Raw genomic sequence first — 27,074 nt, forward strand, 5'->3', positions numbered from 1 at the left:
TCAAGGTCAAAGGTCAATGAACTTTGGCCATGTTGGGGGTATTTGTTGAATTACCATCATATCTCTGTAAGTGTATTGGTCTAGTTCATAAAACGTGGACATAAGAGTAACCAAGTATCACTGAACATCTTGTGCGAGTTATAGTAGTTTTCAAAGTCAGCACTGCTGCTATATTGAATCGCGTGATGCAGGTGAGACCGCCAGAGGCATTCCACTTGTTTTAATGAAGTATTCAATGAGTGATATAAAAAGGTTTTTAGTATGGATTGGAAGTTACATCAATATGAGATTAATATCAAATTTCCTAGTCTTAAGGACCTCTTAATAAATAATATTTTGTATTAAACATTGGCTTTTGCCATTTAAATCAGTTTTAACTTTAATTAGGCAATTTTTCAATTCGTTATGTACAAATGAATATTCATTTATTACCTAATTTGCATATTATTATATTCATGGTCCCAAGAACAACAGATATGAAGTAAACTTAAGAACTCTGCACCTCTGTGAAATTTGGTGATTATTTGCCTATCCCTGTTCAAATTATATCATTTTTGCATATTAATTAGGCAATTTTCCCACTCGTTATGTACAAATGAATATTTAATTACTCCCTCATTTGCATATTATTGTATATATGCTCACAAGAACAACATATATGAATCAAAATTACAAACACTACATCTCTGTGAAATTTTGTGATTAATGGCCCATCCACTTTCAAATTAAGCCATTTTCGCATATTAATTAGCTGGATATTTTTTGCCAATTTCCTCTGGTGCCGTAGGTGAAAATTTGTGTTTTTCCCATATTTTGAACTCTGTTAATATGAAAACGAAAAGTAGTTCGGACCCAATTTTTCAGTTACTTGTTGGTGGTTAACATGTTAGGTGCCCCAAGAAAAAGCAACCTCTATACTTCATCAAGTTTTAAAATAGGTAGACCAAAAGCTTCAGTCTCTGTATTTTGGTCGTTCCACTGAACTGCGTTGGCTCACTCACCAATACATAGACTGAAGAGCTTGGAGGCCCGTACGTACAGACAACGTATTAGCAGTAACATTAGATCTAACATTCGGCGGAAACTCGATTTTCCAATCGTTTTTTTTTACATAAAATGTCACATTATGAAAAAGAAAGTACATCCATATTTACGAAAAAATATATAAAATTCAGAAATATTGTACCTTAGAACACAGTTACCGCTAATTCCTTTCATATGTTGATCGAAACATCGTCATCTTCGATCCTTTCGTTGGTCAACGTAAGTTGCCATCTTGCATGACGTCATCATCCTTACAGACGTATTTACCAGTCGCTATATATCGCCATTTGTGCCGCTGCTTTGCGCTTGTAATCTACGTGCGTCCGTTCGTAAATTGTCACTCGCATTGATTCGCCAGGATATCAAAAATTCTAATCGGAAAGCCTTGATAAAAGCACAACTCATTGAACATAGAGGGCAGCAACACACGGCTGCCATTTTTTCATCTCCGGCAGAAGAACTAAAAAAATAAGGAATAAATCATCGGTAACGTATATTTTCGATATTTTATTGCATTTGTATAGTATCAAAAGAAAGATTAGAGTCTAACGAAAATAGTGGGCATACGTTCAAGATAATATAATGTCATTTAGAATTTAAAAAAAATAATAATCTATGAACCCGGTCGCCCAAATTGGAAGAAATGATTACACATGCAGGCTCGCACTAACACACTACTGTCGGTGAATGGGGATGATAGTAAAATGTCAGAAATTGTTGAATAAATCCCCAGAAATGACGGTTATTCCCGTCTATGAAATAGGTAAATGGCAAAAAACACATTCTTTCCATTTTGGCCACTTTTTGGCAGGAAATCCGCCTTTTTTCAATATTTGAATTGGCCATATCTCGGCAACCCCCTTGTGTGAGTGGGCAACCCCTGGTCCAATTTTCATGATCTTGGTGTCATTTTACTCGTGCTTCAGAGCTTATTCCAGTTCACTCACACTAGTACGAGGTTAGTACTAACCTCGTACACCGTACCGCGTTTGACCCTGGATTTCTAAGTAGTCGGCAAACATCGCTTCATTGCAGAAGTAATATTTGCCGAAACTCCTTCTCGCTACTCATCGGGGCTCTTTCCGGTAAGTAGCAATACAATCATAATTTTTACATTGTAATTGAAAATCGAAATCGTGCAAAAAAGAGCAAATTCGCTTACCTCGGCCTGGAAAGTGACTTCGCATGTCTCTTCTATGGAAATACAAGGAAGCCCGTTGGTGGCGCTAATTTCACAACCTTGATTCAGCTCCTCGGTAATTTTATAACCGTGTCTAAATTCTTTGAATGCGCAATTCTTATGATTACTTGACTAATTATGGGCACCAATAAATGGAATACCTTCATAAACACAATTCAAGATTATTATTGGCGATAACACTTTTTTGCAAATAATTTAAAACGATGACTAAGAAAAAAAATAGAAAAAAATCTACGTACCTGGAACGAAACCAGCAGTACAAGCTATAACGAACGTCAACAATACGGTCTACCGAAGTCTATACGATGAAAAGATTGGTCACTCTACGGACTTCGGACTATTATTATTTTATTTCCAAATAATGACTAAATTTTTTTTAGTGTATTGCTACTTATCGGAAAGAGCCCCGGTGAGTAGCGAGGAGTTTCGGCAAAAATTACTTCAGCAATGAAGCGATGTTTGCCGACTAGATTCTACATTCCTCTATTTCGTGAGCTACATCTCCATTTTTTCTTCTTAGTTATCCCTGAGCTTTTAGAATGATGTAGCTGAGATTCTAAGCTTTAGGAAGTGTGCCCTCCATTTTTTGATCAGATGCCGGGATCATGCCCGTTTTTCGCTTGCAAAATTGGATTTGCAATTCTCAAATTTGCTTACGTGTAATCTCTATGGGGAATATCGTGGCTCAATGGATAACGCACTTGACTTGCGTTCTCGGGGGCGCAGGTTCGAGTCCTGGGGTGAAGAAGATGATTTTTTTTTTCTTTTTACCACCTCGTACATGATCCTTTATGATAATTAAAAGGTATGAAATTTAAAATTTAGCAAGATAAAACAGATTATAATTACTTTTTTCATATCACATGTATTTTCATATATCAAAGAGACCCTTTTCACAGTGCTTTATCATCTCCCGTCTTTCACAAGTATTCCATCCATAATGAGCATTCCGTTGTCATGATGATCATATTGATCTGCATGAACATAGCAATAGTGATCATGATGGCGAGAATAAGGACAGACCACCTAATTCGTCTGCATGACGAATTAAAATCTAGTATTTTAATTGTGATTGTAGCATTTAATTTATTTATTTTTCGCACCTATGTTTGTCGCCAACTTTTCTCAAAATTGGCTAAATTAATTTAGCAGATTTTTTTGTCCTATATAAAGTCTGTCATAGAGACGCCATACTAAGCTTTGTAAGGTCATCTGGTCATGATGACGTCATCTACGCGCCATTTTGTAAAATTCTTAATTTCATATCTACATAACGGATAATCAATAATCAATCATATTCACATCAAATAAACTTTAGGTCAAAGGTCAAATGACAAAATCATCAAAGGTCATGCAAAGGTCATGACGCGCGCGTACGTGTGCGTCAAAATAAAAAAATGCTCAAAATCATCTATAATTATTTTTTGGTACGTATCAAGTCATTTAAGGCATTTCAACATTTTGCGCGCGCGCACATATGTGCGCGCGTTTTCGTGCGTAACAGCGTTACGCAGCATAAATTCTCTGTTTTTTCTATGTGTATCTATTGATTATATAATTCTGATCAATTGATACCTCAATCAGCTCTCTTTGATCATTAATGAGGGAATGAGCACCTATTAAAGTTTGCAGCACGCGTGCGCGCGAGCTCTTTCAATAGGCTCTATATGGGCAAAAACATGCCTATTGAAAATTCACTGTAGCTCTTCAGAACGAACGGGGACCCCCAATTTTTTTTTCATATTTCGATAGAGTATGAATTATAGATTTGATTTCATGTCTCATTTGACCCTCAAATATATTATGACTTCATCAAAATGGCATCGGAACTCAAAGTATCAGTTTTGGGTGTTATGACGTCATCATAATTATGCTAATTTGACTCTAACTCCGTAAATGTTATTCGATTTTCGCCCAATTTTAAATATAAAGTAGCTGAAATTATACACTTTGTGAATTATTCCTTTGTTTTTCGTTTTGATAAACGGGTCATCCAGAAAAATGGCAATGTATAGTAGCATGTCCTTTTTGCTCATTTTACGTGTAATCTCTATGGGAGACTTTCTCAAATCTGGATTCTACATTCCTCTATTTCGTGAGCAATATCTCCACAATTAATTGTCAGTTTTGGATAAGCTTAGAGTATGATATAGCTGAGCTCCTGGGCTATCACCAGTGATTTTATTCATTTTTTGATCAGATGCCGGGATCATGCCCGTTTTTCGCTTGCAAAATTGGATTTGTAATTCTCAAATTCGCTTAAGTGTAATCTCTATGGGAACGTGTAATCTCTATGGGGAATATTGTGGCTGAATGGATAACGCACTTGACTATCGTCTTTGGGTTCCCAGGTTCGAGTCCTGGGGTGAACAAGATGATTTTTTTTTCTTATACCACCTCATACATGATCCTTTATGACAATTAAAAGGTATGAAAGTTAAAATTTAGCAAGATAAAACAGATTATAATTACTTTTTTCATATCACATGTATTGTCATATATTAAAGAGACCTTTTTCACAGTGCTTTATCATCTCCCGTCTTTCACAACTACTCTATCCATAATGAACATTCCGTTGTCATCATGATGATCATATTGATCTACATGAACATGGTGATAGTGATCATGATGCCGAGAATAAGGACAGACCACCTAATTCGTCCGCATGACGAATTAAATTCTAGTTATAATTATTTCTATAATTATAATTATTATAATTTTAAGTATTTTTATTATGATTATTATTGATATCTCATTAATATTATTGTCTCAGTAATCATTACAATTATAATTACTATAATTATAATTGTTATCATTACAATTATTTCATAATAATAATGATTAATCATAATTATAATTATCTACATAATTATGATTATTTTATAATTATTGATGTCTCATTAACATTGTCTCAATAATTATTACAATTATTATTACTTTCATTATAATTATAATTGTTATCATTATAATCATTTTATAATAATTATTATTATTGTAATATTATTATTGTCTCATTTTATGTCTCATCATCACTATTGCCTCATTATTGTCTTATCTTATTTTTTCATATCTTCAAAATAATAATTAACACCATAACAAAGGTCCATAATCAGATATCAAATTCATGAAACATATTTCATCCATGTAAACCTATTTCTAAATTAAATTCATGTGCCATTCAAAAATACGACTTTCATTAACAATACCATATTCTAGACATTCAGACGCATTGTAACAAAAAATCACTTATCAAACAAAATTCTTGAAGTTTACTTGCAGTTTTGCTCTTAATACTTATTTCGCACGAATTCTACAAAATTATTTTCAAAATAACAATTTAATTTTCATAATTAACAGAGCTCAAATCGTAATTTAAAAAAATATACAACGGCTGAAACATACTGTGTCTGAATACCAAGACTAATCTCAAGCCCATCGCAGCGGGGATGACGTCACTCATAGCTGTTCGTATACGCTCAAAACAACCCTGCTCGATCGGCCGAGTCAGATCACAAACACCTCACAACACTCAAACTTGAAGTTCATATCCGCTGGCTCTCTACGGACCAAATTTGATTAGAATTTTACAAAATGTTCTCAAATATACAATTTTATTACTGACCGAGTTTACAAGGGATTCGATGATTACAAGAAGGTGATTTCAAGCAGAGAAAAATAAATACCTTAATATTAGGTCCTTCCCTCGCATGAAGGTAAGTGAAACTCCGTGTTGTATATTTCCGATGTTTACCGAAGATGTACGAAGCAAGCGCGGGAATTTTTTACCAATCAAAATCAGCGGAAGAAGGGAAGAAACTGTCTCTGTATTTTTGAGCAATTCCGAATGCAACTCCAGCACTCGGCCGAAGTGCCGAGCGGAGCGAACTGTGTGTGTTAGACATGCGCTCGCCATTCACTGCAATGCAAAAATCTATGTCTAGCGCTGTGTCTGCGCGATCGCTCGCCCGACTGAAGTGCCTAATAATAATAGATGTAGCAATATCGATTCGGCTATGTGCATGGAAGTAGTTAATCTGGACTCCTGGGAAGCGTTTCATCAACATTTCTGTCCGACAAGTTGTCAGATCTGACAACTTTCCTTGATTTTGATTGGCTGACAAGCACTGTTACTATGGTAACTGTCGGATAAAACAGGACATGTCGGATAAAACGTCTGACAAGTGCTTTCATGAAACGCTCCCCAGGAATCTCCAAATTCTGTGGAAGGATCAGCTCATAGAGTGAGTTGCATGCGACATGCCTTGATTTTACTGTGCACGGCGGCAGTAATGCAACCATGGGTGATTCCAGTTAAACTATATATTTAAAACTAGATTTACAACACTTCAATTTTTGGGGTGGCATCCCTAATATAGCCTGGAGGCGTCTGGGGAGTAAAAGTCATCTACTCTGCGTAGGCTTACTCCCCACTGATGCCTGGTTTGCTTACGCATTGGTCTATACACACCGGGCGTAGGTTTTCCCATATGTTTGTATACATATTCCTTCAATAAATATTAGTTACTAAGAAAAATAATTAAGAGCACGAGCGTTGACTTAATACCAAGTCTGTTTTGGTCGCCATCTTGATGTCTTTGTTAATGTTATCGATACCTAGATACCACACGTGTGAATAGCTGCCAATTTAAATTTAAAAACTTATAATTTAGGTCTACTTTCACCGTGGGAAAACCTACGGTGTGTATAGACCAATGCGTAAGCAAACCAGGCGTCAGTGGGGAGTAAGCCTACGTAGAGTAGATGACTTTTAGTGTTTTACTCCCCAGACGCCTCCAGGCTACCCTAATACTAATAGTAATACTAGTACGGTATTAACCCAGGGAGCCCAGGAGCTTACCGTGTATTTGACCATAGTCACCGGACTAGGGTGATTTATGGTCTAAATATTTCTCCAAATGAATTGTGAAAACAGAAAGTATACAAATTTACAATTACCACGATTATATGGATGAAGGTCTAACGAGTGGCAGTTTCCTGACATCTGGGCACAAACTGGAACCTCAAAAAAATGAAAAGTTCTCTCCTTCTACCCCCGTCTCGATCGGCCATTTTTGTTAAAAATCGTAACAAAATGGCCGATCGAGACTGGGGTAGAGGAGAGAACTTTTCGTTTTTTTGAGGTTCCAGTCTGTGCCCAGATGTCAGGAAACTGCCACTCGTTAGACCTTTATCCATATAATCGTGGTAATTGTATACTTTCTGTTTTCACAATTCATTTGGAGAAATATTTAGACCATAAATCACCCTAGTCCGGTGACTATGCCTATGGTCAAATACACGGTAAGCTCCTGGGCTCCCGCCCGCGCAGCGGGCGGGAGCTTCCTGGGGCCTGTTGCATGACGAGATGAGCGATACGTAGGAACGTCCTGGGACCATTCTTCCGAGATAGGAAGATTGGCGACAAATCAGCGCTTTCCGTTTCACGAAGGCAATTTTGTCTTCCAAGTCCGCGACATCGTTTGATATCGATAGTATCGGAAAAATATTTAGTCTTCATCGTCACCTGAACCTTTTATTTCGGAATGACGACTTTTCATAAAATCATTTATTTCAATAAAAGGAGATCAAATGATGTTTTATTTATTACTGATTGTAGAATTGATGTATGGAGCAGAGGTAAAAAGAGAAAAAACTTTAAAGATTCACAAACATAACTGAATAAAATCGAAATTTTCATTATTTCCCTTATTTCCCTTTTAGAGACACCTTTCATTGATATTTCAACGAAAGAGACCCTTGTCCGATATAAAAATTGATTTAACTAAGTAATTTCAACATTCTATTAGTTCAATATTCTGTATTTTTATAGAATACTTATGTATAATGATAATTTAGCAAATTATGCGTTAATATATTATTTGTTGAGGTAGAAATAGGGTTTGAATAGACAGGGCTCCACACTAACCCTTTTTTTCTACTGGTCCAACCTATTGATGTCGGACCAGTAGATACCCAGTTTTTCAATTTTTTACCGGTCCGAACCTAAAATCTACTGGTCCCAAAAAATAAAGAAAACATTAAAAAAAGGCGTGAGTTTATTTTGCTGTCCTTTCTTGTTACCCCCCCCCCCAAAAAAAAAAAATGAAGGAATGAATGAATGAAAGACAAAAAGAAAGAAAGGAAGAAAGAATAAAAGAAAGGAAGGAAGGAAGAAAAAAGCAAAGGTAAAGAAAGGATAGATGTGAAGGAAGGAAAAAAGAAAGAACTAAAGAAAGAAAGAAGGAAAGGAAGGAAAGAAAGAACAAAAATAAGAAAGAAAGAACGAAAGAAAAAAAGGAAGGAAAGAAAGAAAGAAAGAAAGAAAGAAAGAGAAAAAAAAGAAGGAAAGAAATGATGCAAGCAATAAAGAAAGAAAAAACAAAAGACAGAAAGTAACGAAAAAAGAAAAAAGAAAGAAGGAAAGAAGCAATAAAACAAGAAAGAAAGGGTAAAAGGAGAGATGGAAAGAAGGAAAAAAGAAAGAATAAAAGAAACGAAGGAAGAAAAAAGTAAAGAAAAAATGTGAAGGAAGGAAAAAAAACCAAAGAAGGAAAGGAAGGAAAGAAAGTACAAAAGAAACAAGTGGAATGCCTCTGGCCGTCTCACCTGCATCACGCGATTCAATATAGCAGCAGTGCTGATTTTGAAAACTACTATAACTTGCACAAGATGTTCAGTGATACTTGGTTACTCTTATTTCCACGTTTTATGAACTAGACCAATACACTTATAGAGATATGATGGCAATTCAACAAATACCCCCAACGTGGCCAAAGTTCTTTGACCTTACATGACCTTTGACCTTGATCATGTGACCTGAAACTCGCACAGGATGTTCAGTAATACTTGATTACTATTATGTCCAAGTTTTATGAACTAGACCAACACACTTTCAAATTTATGGCTGTAATTCAACAAATACCCCAATTTGGCCAAAGTTCATTGACCCTAAATGACCTTTGACCTTGATCATGTGACCTGAAACTTGCACAGGATGTTCAGTAATACTTGATTACTATTATGTCCAAGTTTCATGAATCAGATCCATAAACTTTCAAAGTTATGATGGTAATTCAACAGATACCCCCAATTCGGCCAAAGTTCATTGACCCTAAATGACCTTTGACCTTGGTCATGTGATGTGAAACTCAAGCAGGATGTTCAGTGATACTTGATTAACCTTATGTATAAGTTTCATGAACTAGGTCCATATATTTTAAGTTATGATGAAATTTCAAAAACTTAACCTTAGGTTAAGATTTTGATGTTGATTCCCCCAACATGGTCTAAGTTCATTGACCCTAAATGACCTTTGACCTTGGTCATGTGACATGAAACTCAGGCAGGATGTTCAGTAATACTTGATTAACCTTATGGCCAAGTTTCATGAACTAGGTCCATATACTTTCTAAGTTATGCTGTCATTTCAAAAACTTAACCTCAGGTTAAGATTTGGTGTTGACGCCGCCGCCGTCGGAAAAGCGGCGCCTATAGTCTCACTCTGCTATGCAGGTGAGACAAAAAAGAATGAAGGAAAGAAGGAAAGAAATGAAGCAAGCAATATAGAAAGAAAGAACAAAAGACAAAGTAATGAAAGAAAGAAGGAAAGAAGGAATAAAAAAAGAAAGAAAGGGTAAAAGGAGAGATGGAAAGAAGGAAAACAGAAAGAAAGGATTGAAAGAAGGAAGAAATCAAGAAAAGGGAAAATGATAGAAGGAAAAAGGAATGTTGGGAAGGAATAAAGAAGGAAGGAAGCAAGCAAGCAATATAAAAAAAAAAAAAAAAAATGTAAAAGAATAAATGAAAGGAAGAACAAAAAAGAAAGACCAAACTTCAAAGAAAGAAAGGAAAGAAAGCAAGCAGTAAATAAAAGGAAGAAAGAAAAGGTAAAAGGATAGATGGAACAAAGGGGAAAAAGAAAGAACAAAAGACAAAGAAGAAAGGAGGAATGAAAGAGAGAAACGGCTGAAAGAAGGAATAAAAACAAGAAAGGGTAAAGAAAGGATGGATGGAATGAGGAAAGAAAGAAAGTAACAAAGAATGAAGGAAAGAAAGGGGAAAGAAGGAAGGAAATGAAGAAAGAAAGAAGAGATAAATATAGGATGGATGGACTCAAGAATTAAGGAAAGAAGGAAATCAAAAAAGAAAGAAAAAGAAAGAGCATTAGAAATAGAGAAAAATATTAACAGGACAGAAAGAATGAAAGAACAAAAGACAAAGAAAAAGGGAAAATTAAAAAAGAAAGACAGTAAAAGAAGAGAGGGAAGAAACAAAGAAAGATTGAAAAGAAAGAAGGAAAGAAAGATTGAAAGAAAACAAAGGAAGAAAGCTAAAACTATCATCATAAATAAATTATCAGTTTCTTTTTGGCTCAATTAAAATATACTAGTACTAGCTACGAAAGAAACCAAGTGTATCAACACACACACAAATGCATATGTGGGGCTATCATGTATTCAGACGATATCACTTGAAACCCGATCTCTTTGAACTGAAACTGAAGTGAAAATTTCTCCTTTTACTGCTTACAAATGACAGAGTTACCCCAATTTTGGCAAATTTTTAGGAAATATGGACATTATAAGAGCTTTTCATTAGTGTGAAATGTGAATTTTGACAGTTCTGTGAGAGATTTCTGCCAGAGGTTAGCCAAGCTTCGTTCGTGCAGCCAGTAGGAAATTTACCATGTGGGCTGTGTGGCTGGCTAGCCACGTGTACACTGTATGTTACCCTATCAAAAATTGCATGCGATTCATTCTGTGTGTGTTCTGTGTGTGAATGCCAGAATTTAACGGGAGGAAAATGGTTCGCAATTTGAGTCATGGAATATTTTTCATGTTTATGTTGGACTAGCGAATTTGACCATTTCTGAAAAAGTTACTGGCCCAACAATAGTTTTTATTACTGTTTATGTCGGACCCATAAATCTTGCTATTTTTGGAAAAATTACTGGCCCGACAATGATATTTTTTACTGGTCATGTCGGACCAGTAAATCTTGCTATTTCTGAAAATCTACTGGTCCGACAGTGATTTTTACCGGTCTGGGACCGTCGGACCGGCGCTAGTGTCGAGCCCTGGAATAGAGTAAACAAAATCAACAGAGTCTGATTGTATGAGACTAAATAAGAAAATATGAGAGGCTGCGTGTGAAAAATCTAATTTATTTATTTTATTTGTCAGATATAACGCAAGAAATACAAATGTGAGTGTTTAAAGTATAAACATTCCTCAGTTCCATGACGAGTAACCGAAGACAAGGAAAATATGCATTGGTGCAAACATGTCCAAGTGAATAAAGTAGTGCTTTGCAATAATAATTAAAACATAGACAGCAATCCGCAATGGAAAAAATACTATTAACAGAAATAATGCTAAAAATTACAAAGATCATAAACGTTTGTCATATTTAAAGTTGATCACTTAATTTATGGAAGCTTATATAATAGAATATAAGGTTTAAGAATATAAGAAAATGTATATGTTCAACATGTCAAAGTTAAGGAGTAGAGACTACCGTGATTGCTTTAACAGTGACATAAGAGCCGAAAGGAGCCTACACTACAAAATTAAAATGCGCCTCTTCGTATGGACTTTCCATAATCTTTTCTTTGATGAACTTATCTTCATTTGTAAGTTGTGATGGATTCGTAAGCTATAGGCCTAATCTTAAATTCAATTAGCTATTTTGTTACTGCAGATTTTTGTTTTGTTTCACTGTTTCTCATCTCAAGTCATCCCAAATGCAAGAATTAATTTTTCATTGATTAAAATTAATCTCATCAAAAAATAATAATCATAATTAAAATGAAATAAAATTAAATAAACGATTTAGCATGTTTAATATCTTAGTTTTGTTGCTGTTTTTTTTTTTTTTTTTTTTTTTTGCTGAACGTTATCAACACGTTTTTTTTTTACTTTACATAATTTCTTTTAAAGAAATTTGTTTTCATGTTGTTTAATTATCTATAATGAGGAAGCATGAGGGGTCAGAGAGATAGTGCCGCCCGTTTCGATAGTTCAAGTTTATTTATTTTTTAATGGAAAAGGGGTGGGGATAGGACGGAGGGAGAATACATTAAGATTAAAACATATTTAAACAAATGATTTGGGCCTACATTACCCCCAGAGAAGTTAAAATGACATCCGTTTTTGGTCGTCTTGTCGACCTGAAATTGATGACAACTAACCCCCATATAAAAAATAACTTGGCGCCATCCCAGATAAAATGCATCATCAACCCCCTAAAAAATATGTTTAATTTAAGGTGATATGTCAGCGTGGCTTGCCGTAAACGCATTTTCTCTCAATGCCGACGGTGGCGGGCGGTGTGCAAAGAAGATCATGCCTACGTAGGACATGTCTGGAGGTGTCTTTCCAAGAACCATTCTTCGTATCGCCCAAATCAGCTTTGTGAAACAGTTGAGCGATATCTCGTTCTTACGTAGAATGGTTCTACGACTACGAAAGACCCTTTCATGCAACAGGCCCCTGGGTCTGTACGGTATACTAGTCTAACTTTAGTATAGTTATATAGCTAACCTCGCATGCTTGTGTGGTGCAAGTGTGAGGACGTAACAGGAATAGACCTAATTCTAGGAAAATCTAAATTTTCAGACCACCTCCACTGATCAATCTGCATACAGTACTGCTCGATTTAGCTCATGTGCAATTTAAATGCTGTTACACGAAATCGTGATAACCATGATTTACACGTGTGCATAAGATTAGAACTGCACGCGCCCCCGGCCTGACTCTCGTCTTTTTTCCCTAGCGTTGCCGTTGGCCTTTCTTACCGCTGGAAACAGGAGTTACCGGTACCGTATTCCCTCTTATTTTTACAGGTTAGTTTGAAATCCCCTACATAGTTAAATGTTACTGCACAGATAAATAACATTTAGGAGATTTATAAGGCTTAGCATGCATTGGCTTGCTGCATAATCAAATGCTTACCATTCCGGGAAAAAATCTTGACTTGTTCGTACCAAACGGGTAGGCCCAGTAATAATATACGGTATCGTTATATGCGATATGCCGACGAGACCGGTCCTTGTTGCGATCGGTCCGACCGGCCGCGCCCCGCCCCTCCTCCTCCGGCCCGCGTTTGCACGTGAATTCCATAGAGATGTATACTAATTACGCGTTATTAGTATATATCTCTATGGTGAATTCATGCTTGCTTAGATCATGGAGCTATTAAAAACACAGCTCAGTGGCGGATCCAGTCCCGATCCAGTGTATTTTGGAACCAGATACGAATGACGTATGTTGCGTTTGGTGAGCTGAAAGGGGCCTACTACTGACTGTATAGGGTGTAGAATTTGTGGCGCACATGGGGTGGGGTGATGTTTTTGAACATGTCCAAATCCTTTATGCGTGGATATCTTATCAATCATAAAAGATGTCAATGGATACACAGGCTTTTTGGTTTTGTTTTGTGTTCAAATTTTGCTTATTTCATGGATTGTATATTGTGGTTGATAATGGGCGTTTTTTAGAGAGAAGTAGTGGTTTGAAGCTATGTTAGGATGTTAGCTGAGGATAAGATCCTGCAGGTTTCGCTGCCCATGTTAATCATTAATTAAAGAGCAGAGAACGTTGGCTGGAAAAGGACAGTTGATCAAAAAATTTGGGTGGTGAGAGGATGCATTGCCCATACAGGGAATACATCCTCTCACCTTGTATTTTTTTTAGATTGGAAGTGAAAGTTGGGGTAGTTAGTGTACTCACTTTAGTTGGAGATGTTTATGTGTGGATGTGTCCGAAGTCCTACCCTGCCTGCTAAGACTAAGTGCTAAGTTAGTGGTGGGCGCATGGGCGAGGATCGACCGAGGCAGGTGCGCGCGCCTGCCCAATTGCCTAGCCCTAGCTAACAAATTCTCTTATCAACTAGAAACTTTTACTACAGGATAATTTTTGACCGCTTTTTCTGGTAGTGATATATCAGATTTTAACGATATTAAGTGCTTTGAGATATACGACCGTCCATGAAATATGGTCACGCCCCGCGCGAAGTAAGGTCACACGACCATATACTTTTCACTTACCCATCAGTCCATCACCCTGAACGCTGAATAATACGGCGAACAATATGTCAATGATGACCCACTGTCACCCACATATGAAATGGTGTTACCAAATTTTCGTTTCCACAAGCGATTTTACGATTTTTCTGGCTGTTACTGCTATCTATTCGAAAATCAAAGTTCATAACTGAAAGATCCATTTCTTCTTTTTTCATAATTATGAGACCCTCTTCGTAAAATATGAATGACGCACGGTCGAGAAAAAGTTGCATGAAACATACTTGATTCCCTACCTATTCGATGAATCGTTGGAAAAGAAACATTTCACGGCAAAAAATGTTCAGTTATGCCAAATTGAATATTTTGTTTCCTTTGAATTATGGCTCAAAGATCATGACCAGTTGACTATAGCTACCATATAGTCATGAATGTATTTCGACCTTAGTGATGTCGGTATGTTATACATTGAACCCTAGGCTATGAGGATAATTGACTGACGGCTCCCTTACAAAAATGTCCTGTGGTAATACCATATAATTACCATAGGACTTTACCACACGATTACCACATATATTGTTGTGTGGTAATGCTGTCTTAATGTCCTGTGGTATTGTATGGTAATGTGTGGTAAAGTCATGTGGTATTGTCGTGTGGTAAATTGGAACATTTACCACACAACATTACCACAGGAATACCACATGAATGGATATATATGCGGTAACATTTACCACACAAGGGATTAATTTATGGTAACATTTTTTACCACATACCAGTTACCACACGATGGTTACTACACACCAGTCACCACATGCATTACCATACACCATTTACCACATAGATTACCACACGACAGTTACCACACCATTTACCACACGAATTACCTCACATTTTACCACACGCGTTACCACACACCATTTACCACACAAATTACCTCACATTTTACCACACACCGGTTACCACATGCATTACTACACACGATTTACCACACGCGTTACCACATACACTACCACACACCAGTTACGTAACTGGTGTGGTAATGCATGTGGTAACTGGTGTGTGGTAATGCATGTGGTAACTGGTGTGTGGTAAAATATGAGGTAATTCGTGTGGTAAATGGTGTGTGGTAAACACTCACCAGTTACCACATGCATTACATTTACCACACACGTTACCACACATTGTACATACTACACATAATACCATGCATCGGAGTCGTTACCCAAAATGTGTGTGGTAACTAGTGTGATGGTATGTGTGATAACTGATGCATGATAATGTATGTAGCAACTGGTGTGTTGCAATGTGTGTGGTAACTGGTTAGATATACATCACAGATCATGGGTAAGCATTTTGGTAGCAGTAGAATGTGTTCATGACCCTATGAACTTTTATAAGATTAAGAAAATACAACACCTTCAATGAACAAACAACAAATGATTTTACAAGTGATATAGATAGTACTGGTATTTAGCTCATAGAGTCATCAGTTTACAATACTGGTTTACATTTGCTATTGACAAAAAATGTATAACAGCTGCTTTACTGTACAAACAGTGTAACATAACAGTAACTATCAAAGAAATTGCAGTGCATATGAATACTTAAAAAAAAATACATTTCTTCTAAATACTTTAAAAAGTTACCTCAAAGGCTATCAGGCTTTTCAGCAAACCAAATTAATGACCATTTTAGTTTTTTTTGCAGGTCACACATACAGAATGGATTGATTACTCTTTGTTTTATGTTTAAAGACAAAAATGATTAAACTCTTAATTGTTTTTAAGAAAATGAACAAAACATAAGGATGTGTCTACAATAGATAATATCATATAAGTAGCTGCCGCAAAGTGCACTGTACTCAAAATTGCATACTGTATAACAAAATGCATAATTCTCCCAAGTTTACTTCAAGGCCGAAGGGCAAGTAGAAATAGACGATAGATGAGAGATGTATTTGGAGTCCACTCAGTTTAGAATAGTGTTCAAAGGAACAGGCACCATTCATTTTAAGAAATATTTATCGAATAATTAGATCAATTTACGCACTAAAAATGAAAACTAGGACGATACCCTGGCATGTATTATCTGAATTAAAGGAAAATAACACCCAAAATATAATACCACATGATCCCATTGATAAATACAGGACGATCAAAATGAATCCACTCATACCCCAATCCGATTTCCAATTACGGAGTACCACCTTTTCAAAGTTGGCCTCTTACAATATTTTCTGGATGGAGGTCGCCATTTTCGCGGGGTTAGTTAGAAAATTATTACATCAGCGACGAACTACATCTCTAAACGTTTGGGCATTATATATTCTATTTTATCAATAACAAATCAAATGTACAGATAAAACTCATAAAAATATTAGTTAAAATTTGTTTAATATTATATGGTAGGTTCAAAATACAATATGATGAGTTTTAATGATAAGATTTACACCCCAATTTCGGATTGATTCTCGCTGCCAATTTGTAAATCGTAGATTAGGGTGTAATTCTTATTATTAAAACTCATCAATTCGTAATTTGAACCTATCATATAATATTAAACAAATTTTAATTAATGTTTTATGAGTTTTATCTGCACATTTGATTTATTATTGATAAAATAGAATATATAATGCCCAAATGTTTAGAGATGTACATGTATTTCGTCGCTGACGGAATAATCTCCATCCATAGACTTCGAACCAGAAGATGCCAACTTTGAAAAGGTGGTACTCCATACTGGGAAATCGGATTTGGGGTATATGAGTGGATTCATTTTCATTGTCCTGTATTTATCAATGGTATCATGTGGTATTATATTTTGGGTTTTATAATCCTTTAAGATATTGTACTGGTTTATATCATGGCATTACAAAGTTCATCTGTTAGTGCACACTGTGTCAAGTGCACAAACCTATTCAGGGTTCCCACAGAAAAACAGGAACAGAATTCCATGACCTTTCCATGACTAAATTGCTGCTTTCCATGACTTAATTCCTTTCTGGCACGGTTTACAAAATCAGACATGTTATGATCATGAACACCAATTATAATAGTAGAGTACAATCACAGAGTATGAGAGTTGTGAGACATAAAAAAAACTAGAAAGCTGCCATAGCCAAGAGGTAAATGCAATTCCATGACTTTTCACAAATTTTCCAAATTCCCCGAATTTTTCCCTGACTTTCCATGACCACAATTTTTTTCAGGATTTTCCATGACTGTGGGAACCCTAAAATAATACTGCATTTACAGCTATCATTTTAAAAGTTAATTTCAATTTCCTTCAAACATTTAATTCATCTCTTTTTGGTTGGTCCTTGAATATATATACAAAACAATGTTTTGGCAGGTCGTCTATAAAAGCATGTACATCGTAAAAAAAAAGGCTTTTGGCAGGAACTCAGTTTTGGCAAGTAGTCAACAGTATCAATGCATGTAAATTTGGGTGAAAGAATCATACATGTACATTAATTCTTATGAAAAGTTTGTGGTTGTATTACACTATCACTTAGAGGTAAAAGACAGTAGTTGCAGCAAACAATTATTTCTTGAGAAATTGTCAAAATATTGTACAGAGTCTCTAGATCTGGTACATTAATGTAAACTTGTATCTTTGTAAAATCATGAATTTTGAACTTAAAATCAATAATTCTGATGATCACTAACACAGAAAAGCATATGTGGGACAGGACACTGTATTATGATTGATTTGAAAAATACCTGACATTTGATAGAATTACATGCTTATTTTGCTCATTTCTCAGCAATTACACATTTTCTTCCCAAGCTATAATTTTGGCACATATCTTTTATATTTTGCTGGTAATTCTATTGGATTCTGTTCGAACTCATTTTAAGATTGTTACTACAACTGGTAATTTATCTTTAAAGTTGTACTTGTATATGATACAGGTTCAACATAATCTATGATAAATAAAGTAATTTTTACCAGGCAAAATAGTGAAAATTTTATCAAAATCAGATAAAATTAATTTTTTTAAAATAATTACAAAAATATTGGTCATCAACACATGCAAGTAGATACATGTACATGTAAGTTTATGATATCATGCCCACATTTTTATTATTCTCATGTTACCAGATAAAATAACAATTACTTCATGTGTGTAATAAGTATGTCTTCCAATCCCATGTAGCAAAAGAACTTCCAGCAATAATCAAAACAGGTAAGTCACATCAATACAGTTTACAATCCGATTTGTTTCATTCTTGGTAAACAAAATTAAATACACGATTTTATATACAAAATAATAAGTTGGGGATACGTGTACGTCTGTATGACATCATCAGCTTGCTACTTGCATATGCTTAGAGCTCTTTCACCAATATAATGCAGAGGTTAGAATGTCATACATTACTTTATTATCCCTTGTCTAATTTTGATGAATTTTTCAGTTTTGTTAAAAAGTAATCAAAGGCAATATCCATGGTTACCCTTATGCTTGACCTCATTGCGTGTTCGCTTTTACACAACACATTATTTTGCGAGATACAAAGCGCTTTGAGACGCCATCCTAGTCAGCACATGAGATTTTAAAACATTCAAATTACCAGGCAGTGACAGTATTGTTGTAAGTCCAGAGCAAAGATGATCAGGAATATGGTAGGTCTTCTCAAAATGTATTTGGATTGATCCAAGGTTGTTGACAACTGGAGGAGAGGAAGGAGCTAATTCCATGGCCTTGGAGCAGTAGTGGAGAAAGTTGCATCACCAGTAGCTAATTTGTAGGTGCGTAATGATCACAAAAATAAAAAGGCAAGTGCGCCGAGAATGAAAATGACGCACAAGGGATTCCTTTAAATACATGTAATCTGGATCTCTGTCATTGACTTTGAAAATCAGGAGACGGACACTGATGTTCATGTATATCCTTTCCTTGACTTGTAGCCAGCGAAGTTGGCGTATGGCAAATGGCACAATAGATGCAGCGGTCCAGATCGCCTTAATTCAAGCACGAAGAGCATTACATTAGTCCAGTTTAGATTGCGCTAAACCACGGACTGCTTTGTGGCAAGTAGGAATATAAAAGGCACTTCCCATAGGCCTTTATTCTTCCAATCTGTTCGATGTTATACTGGTAGGGAGCAGGTTCCAATAGCACTATGAAAGGAGTTACGAAACCAGATGAATGGTTGCAGATTCAGGACACCTTCCATTTCAACTTAAGGCATCTGCAAAAATAACAGAAGAAGATAAACATAAAAGCCTTTCCTGCATTAACTATTTAATATTCATTAAAAACTACATGGTTTCAATATCAATTCCCAAACTTTAAAAAAAATGATTAAAAAACAATGTGGGGTTTGTTTATTAACATGTAAAGTCAAGTCGGGGGAGGGGGGCTTGATGCCCTGTATCTCTGTATAGGGAAGGACATTTTAGAGTAAATTTATTTTTGAAAAAATATTAATTAATCATGATTTTAATTCATGCTTTTTTAAAATGTGTTTTAAATGGTTATGGGATAATTCCATCAGTTTGAATAAGAAATTATAAGTTGCCAATTTCACATAACGAAGATTAATTCTGATGTGATCATAAATGCACATGTTAGCCTTAGGTGTTGATGTTTCACTTATGCCTTTATCTATTACGTTTGAATTGACAACAGCATGAACCTTGTAAGAGCATTAGACAAGCTTTGTATCAGAGTGGTTACAAAATCAAAATTATTTAACTGCATCTCATGTTCATGCACATGTAAATAATCAAAATAACACAATAATAAAAAATACCTTCCAAAAAGGATAAATTTGTACTCACCATTATATCTGCATGAATATTGTTCTTTTAGTCCACCTATAATGATACAGCTGATGAGAGTTTGAATGATGGTATCAAGATGGTGCTTCTACCAGGGCTGCAAAAAAGAGAGAGAGAAAAAAATTAAAATGTTAACCTCAATCATGCCAAGAAATTGCAAAATCTACAAGTACATGTCCCAGCCATGGCACATGCACAGTAGGTAAGACGTAAAATATATGGTGTAGTAAGCCTAAGGGTCCTACAAGTAATTCTTCGCATGTGCCACTCATTAATATGCATGCAATTTCAATGTTCAATTTTTACATGGAACTGTGACAGCAGTGTCAGTGTGAGGAACATATTAATGCAAAGAGTATCCAGCAACTGTTTGCAGCTTACTTTATGTCACTTCAATTTTTGTCTTTTTAACAATAATAATATGAATCTTTTAAAGTGCATAGCTTTCGTAATGGGCAGGAACCCTTTCAAATATGGCTGGCAAAATGAGGCATTTGGAAAACTGTGTAGGATTTTTCAGGTAAGTTATGGTCTAACTTTCAGATCTGAGAATTCTTGATCTAATCATCATCTTGATTTTTAACTTCCACAAATTAGTAAAACAATCTGTATAAAAGCTTTAAATATACAATAGTAATAGGCCCAAAATGTGGTTAGTAAGTTAGGCCTTACATTATTTTTTTTAAATTTTACTATCGGTAGGCCTATGAATATATTATTATTCTTATACTTAATCTTTAGTAGTTTTAGAACACATTAAATTGAATAGATATTTGGCAAAAAAATCTGACAAATTTTGAGGTGAAATTAGTTTTCTGGCATCGCCAGATCAACCGTTGCGAAACTTTATTAGCGCCAAATTACACTCTAAACTTGTCATTAGAACGTCCAAACCGATACACGTCAGCCTGGAATCTAGTACTAGCACAATCAGCTATGCATTTGCACCAATTCTCTCTGTATTTTCTTGCATATGGACGTCACTCGAGTTAAAGGTCATGTCATTGTGTTATATAGCGTGGGAATTGCAAGCAAGTAATCCTTCGAAATGTTTACCTGCTTACAATTAACATTTCTTAAGCCTTAATTTTTGTCTCACCTGCATAGCAGAGTGAGACTATAGGCGCCGCTTTTCCGACGGCGGCGGCGTCAACACCAAATCTTAACCTGAGGTTAAGTTTTTGAAATGACAGCATAACTTAGAAAGTATATGGACCTAGTTCATGAAACTTGGCCATAAGGTTAATCAAGTATTACTGAACATCCTGCCTGAGTTTCATGTCACATGACCAAGGTCAAAGGTCATTTAGGGTCAATGAACTTAGACCATGTTGGGGAATCAACATCAAAATCTTAACCTAAGGTTAAGTTTTTGAAATGTCATCATAACTTAGAAAATATATGGACCTAGTTCATGAAACTTACACATAAGGTTAATCAAGTATCACTGAACATCCTGCATGAGTTTCACATCACATGACCAAGGTCAAAGGTCATTTAGGGTCAATGAACTTTGGCCGAATTGGGGGTATCTGTTGAATTACCATCATAACTTTGAAAGTTTATGGATCTGATTCATGAAACTTGGACATAATAGTAATCAAGTATTACTGAACATCCTGTGCAAGTTTCAGGTCACATGATCAAGGTCAAAGGTCATTTAGGGTCAATGAACTTTGGCCAAATTGGGGTATTTGTTGAATTACAGCCATAAATTTGAAAGTGTGTTGGTCTAGTTCATAAAACTTGGACATAATAGTAATCAAGTATCACTGAACATCCTGTGCGAGTTTCAGGTCACATGATCAAGGTCAAAGGTCATGTAAGGTCAAAGAACTTTGGCCACGTTGGGGGTATTTGTTGAATTGCCATCACATCTCTATAAGTGTATTGGTCTAGTTCATAAAACGTGGAAATAAGAGTAACCAAGTATCACTGAACATCTTGTGCGAGTTATAGTAGTTTTCAAAATCAGCACTGCTGCTATATTGAATCGCGTGATGCAGGTGAGACGGCCAGAGGCATTCCACTTGTTAATATTTAGATTACAAAGGCTTACAAATTGGAAAAATTAAATGTTTGCCCAAAAATTATTGTTGGAAAGGTGGATTTTTAGGGAAATCCATCTTTGTGTACAAAGTTCTACAGGCAACAGAGACTTGTCTAGGCTCCGTGAATGAAAATACCCCTGGTACAATGTAAAAATGATAAAAATATCATCACAGAGTCCTCTAAGTACAGTTAGGACCATTGACAGATAAGGTGCCCCAAGATTGCGCACATCCGAATCTGTGCGATTCTGATAATGGAAGATATGCAACGACTCCAAACAAAAAATAAACTTTACACATGAAAGAGCCTACTGTACTTACTTAGTCTTACCTACTGCCCGATGCCTCCTGACATGTAGAGCAACAACAAAGGACCTCCACTCCTGGCGGCCGGTGGTTCTGGGCCCTCTTCTGGAAACTCCCCCAGGCTAGGTCATATTCACCGACTTCATCTCCTCCTCAAATGTGATGCCAGGACAGGTACATGTAGTTTCGGGTCTCTCTCTCTCCTGAAATGTCATAAACAGATCTATTCATCAAAAATCTGACTCAAAATGGTGGGAAAATAATGAATTTAGGGCATTGGCAAGAGTTCCATATGCACCCCCACTAAAATTGAAAATAAAAACACGAAGAAGGTTCAGAATAATATATCTAGCACAATATAGAACATATATGATGAGTGGATAGTACTAGGAGTGGAAATACATACTAAAATATGGCTTTATTCCGTCAAATTTCGTGCATGTATGGATTTATCTAGTGTGTGTAATTGTCCATAGACATCGGTTTATTTACTCAAGGGTCTGTGAGTCAAGTCTAGTCGAACTATCGGCTGATAATCGTTAAAATACCCCTTCCGGCATCAGCACTTCTCGCTAGCATAGCAGGAACAGGTCTTGACTGGAGATAAAACGAGGTGATCTCAAGTCCCAACTAAGGTGCCAACACAACGGTAAAAAAAAAAAAAAAAAAATCTGAAGTGAACAAGCCTTCATCGACTTCGAGATATCGACGCACTATAAATCTAACCTTAAGATTTGGAAACTGTGCGCAGTGATTGGAACATAAGAACCGGGAAGTCGTTGCCTGGCCTGGAAGCCAAGGAAAGACCAACGAAAAAATTGAAAATCATACAGAGCATCCAAAAGTCCAACTACAAACAGACTTTTTGTCTTCTGAAGTTGTCCAAGGCAGCTTGCAGCGTTTGGAGGAAGGATGTATCTAAAACCATACGAAAAGAGGTGTCGTCACTCTGCAAAATAAAAAATCTCTTCCCAGATTTCAGGTCCAAGGATGAGTTCGACTGGTCAACTATTCTTGGAAGAGTCAAATCGATTGCCCCAACATTCTATGCTGTCTGCTTGGCGTCCATATCTAAACAGAATTCATCGAGTACTTTCCGGAATCTCCAGGCAACCAGATTAGGAATGATGATTCTTATTCCACTACACCATAGAAAACCACGCCTTCATAGGGTACCAATACCCGTACCTGTGGCTTCTGCATTATGGAGATGTGGCACAAAGGGAAAGATCATTAACTCCCTTCGCGGTCTCGGGCTGACATTATCTGTGGCTACTGCAAGGAGAGAAGCGGACAAACACATGAAAGAAGCTGAGGATATCATAAACTCATGGATAATGTCAATTGAGAGGGAAAATACAGCCGCATCTGACGAAGGAACAGCAACAACAAGCTCGGCGATCAATGAATCTGAAGCAACTTCCTCTGTTGACACCTTACACCCTGGATTCGGGGTGGTTTCTGACACCACTCAGTTTACGGAGCAGAAGACACACGAGTAGAGCAAGGCACAGAGTACCATGAGAGTTCTAGGGAATTCATATGCAGTGAAAAATAGGATATCATTTCGAAATGTCGACAACAAAGATATTTGCAAAGTGTGTGACCTGCCCATTATGACGTATTTACCCAGCCAGGAGGATTTTGATGAGCTCAGAAAGAGAATGTGCATTTTGGTTGAGAGGATCCTCAAGAACAACCTTGATATGTTTGAGAAGGAGTCTACGGTCTTGCATATTCCTCATGCATATTCTCAAGAGAGCTCGCAAAAAAGCGAAAATGTAAATCTCGGCATTATAGAAGAGAATCCCAACACTACAAGCGGTATGCTCAAAATTCTGACAAAGCTCGCCAAATACGTCCCAGAAGGATTTCATATTCCCTTTCATGGGGATCAAAGGACTGTGCAGGTGGCAACTACCGCTAACAAATTATCATAGTTTACAGTATAAGTTTATAGGCCACGATACAACAAATGGCGTAGTCGGCAGTGTAGAGACAAGCACTAATTTTATGTACATGTATCATGTGAACACTTCCCTTAATCTTGATTGTATACTGTGTGAACACAGCCTCTACTATAACAAAACTTAGACATTCCCCTCTCTTGAATACAAGATGTTAATGTCAATGCATCCCTTTGTATTATGTTAGCTTTAAGCTGCTGCATTGGGCAATTTATAGGGATCTATTATAATATCATGCCTTGCTTACTGATGCTTGGTAATGACATAGCAGTATTTAGTAAGGCACAGGGTATAAATAGGAGACACAGTTTTAGTTATGAGTTGTTATTGAGTGTGCATGGATCCACCGCTGAAAGCGTACCGGCCTGAGGAAGCACCATACCCCGGCAGCTACACTACAGCTAGGACCCACAGCGCTCTGCAACGACCTCTTCGACTTCATCTTCCTGAGCATTCCAGGCCTTCATCGACTTCGAGATCCATATCTTAAGGTTAGATTTATAGTGCATAAGTTATCATAGTTTACAGTATAAGTTTATAGGCCACGATACAATAAATGGCGTAGTCGGCATTAGAATTTGTTAGGGGAGGGAAAGGTATAGGAATGTAGTTTAATGATAGGTACAGTAGTTTAAGTGATAGGAATTCCCCATTAGTAGGTAGCCACACCCAAATCCACCATCTTGGTTCCATAGGGTTGTGTGTTATAATATTTTGACAAGTACAGTACTTTAGTGATAGGAACTTTCCATTAGGGACACATGTAGCCACGCCCAAATCAGCCATCTTGTTTTCATAGGCTGTGTGTATAGTGGTATTTTTCCATTCCTTACAAATCTTTCCATGGTTCATTTCAGCTTATGTTTTTGAACCCTTTACCATAATTTTTTGTTACAGGTTCTTTTTCGATTTTGTTAGTCATTTTCATTATTGTACTCAAACTTTTGAAGCCGATTTCTTGGCTCATTTATGAATGACTTGGTCTCCAATGCTCTACTGAACCATACACTGACACATTCTGTTATATATTGAGGTTCAGTTTTCAGATTTTCTTGGCTCTTTACCAGGTTTTCTTTGTAGAATACTTAAACTGAGAAATAAACTGTAATTGTTAGGAATGAAGATGATATTAGTGTTAGCCAATTTAATTGTCAGTGACTTGAAGTTAAGGATGAGTATGTTCTTCGACTTGAATCTACTGGAGCTTGGGAAGTGAGTAGATCCAAGTTGATGAATTAATTGTTAGTTACTTACATGCGCTCACTAAGAATTGCACATTTGGCTTTGACTTGAATCTACTGGAGCTTGGGAAGTGAGTAGATCCAAGTTGACGAATTAGGCATTAATTGTTAGTTGCTTGCTAGGATACTTTTTACTTTGACCTGAATCTTCTCGAGCTTGGGAAGTCGAATAGATCCAAGTTGATTGATTAACTAGAGTATAATAAAGTTATGGTAGTTTAAGATAATAAGGTAGTCTGAGCTTAATCAAACCTTGATTCTACATGTATTTAGGGTCTGGGGGAACTGGTACTTACCTTCCACCCATTATAAAGTTGAATGAATTTGAATTTAGCAATTGAAATCAGAATTTAAGCCATTGAAATAAGAATTTAAGCTTACCATCTTAGGTAACTAATTTGTTGAAAGTATCAGAACAATAATTTATATTTTTTATGTAGATTTTAGATTAATTTCCCATATTTCTGTTAGAATCATTTGTTCAGCAACTGGACAAAGCTTTAGATCATAATTGCATATTTTGTGTGAGGATTGACTTGTACACATCTAGAACTATATGCAACAAATTTTAGGAATCCTTGTTCTGATTGTTGGCTTGACATTTGTCCAACAATTGCCCTCATAAGTCTGAATAGGGTAGACATTTATTTTTTATTCAAACTGAAGTAAAGGTTGAGCAGTTTTTGATTAGATTTCTGATCAATGCCGTCAAGAGTATGGCAACTCCCAGGAAGATAAAATTCATTAAAATCCATTTTTGTGGCTTTGAGGATCTTCTTGCCGTGTGTAGTTGGCGCTCGGCACAAAAAATATTGAATTGGAGGGAGCGATGGGGTGACTTGGATAGGCAAATATTTTTGCATTGCCCTGGTCTTTCTCGAGCAGCTGATTTAGTTCACTGTTTTGATTTTGAATTTGCAGGGTACAAGCCACTTGTTTATAGAGGGAATTCCAACTGGAAAGTTTTTATTAGTAGGTTTGAGAAATATGTAGACAAGGCTGGCTTAACCACTTGACTGCGTAGCACGTAATATTACATGCTGGGCGAGTGTACGATCTGTGCTGGGCACGTAATATTACGTGCTTGACCTATCTTCTGTTTGAGGCGTCAGCACCGTGCTGTTAATACCCCTACGATGAAAACAGCACATGTATATCAAATTTCAGACTATGGTCACCAGATGGCGCTATTCCACAAAAGTTATTGAAACTTTTGCAGTGATTTATAAATGTTTATATTCACTTTTCCATAGTGATAGTGTACGGCGCTCAGTTCAAAATGGCGACTCGCAGTGGAGAAGTGAATCAGAAGGATTTTGACGAAACTTTAGACGATAGGAGTAATAAATATAGTGAAAGATCTGTGTCAGAAGGGGAAGATGATTTTTTTGTATGGATATTGGAAAAAGTGATGTGATTATTTACAATTTTTTTACCCCAAGTTGCTGTCAGTTG

The 27,074-nt window shown here is 36.3% G+C and overlaps 1 long non-coding RNA gene across 1 annotated transcript; it reads right to left on the minus strand.

The window, feature by feature from the left end:
• Positions 1-15,704: 15,704 nt before the first annotated feature.
• On the minus strand, positions 15,705-22,610 carry LOC135153658 (uncharacterized). Its single transcript, XR_010293142.1, has 3 exons — positions 22,427-22,610; positions 20,055-20,151; positions 15,705-19,462 (listed from the first exon to the last, which is right to left on the minus strand). It is a non-coding gene; the product is annotated as an uncharacterized LOC135153658 (long non-coding RNA).
• Positions 22,611-27,074: the final 4,464 nt, after the last annotated feature.

Source organism: Lytechinus pictus, chromosome 3 (genome assembly GCF_037042905.1).
Source record: "Lytechinus pictus isolate F3 Inbred chromosome 3, Lp3.0, whole genome shotgun sequence".
In the NCBI taxonomy this organism is placed as follows: Eukaryota; Metazoa; Echinodermata; class Echinoidea; order Temnopleuroida; family Toxopneustidae; genus Lytechinus; species Lytechinus pictus.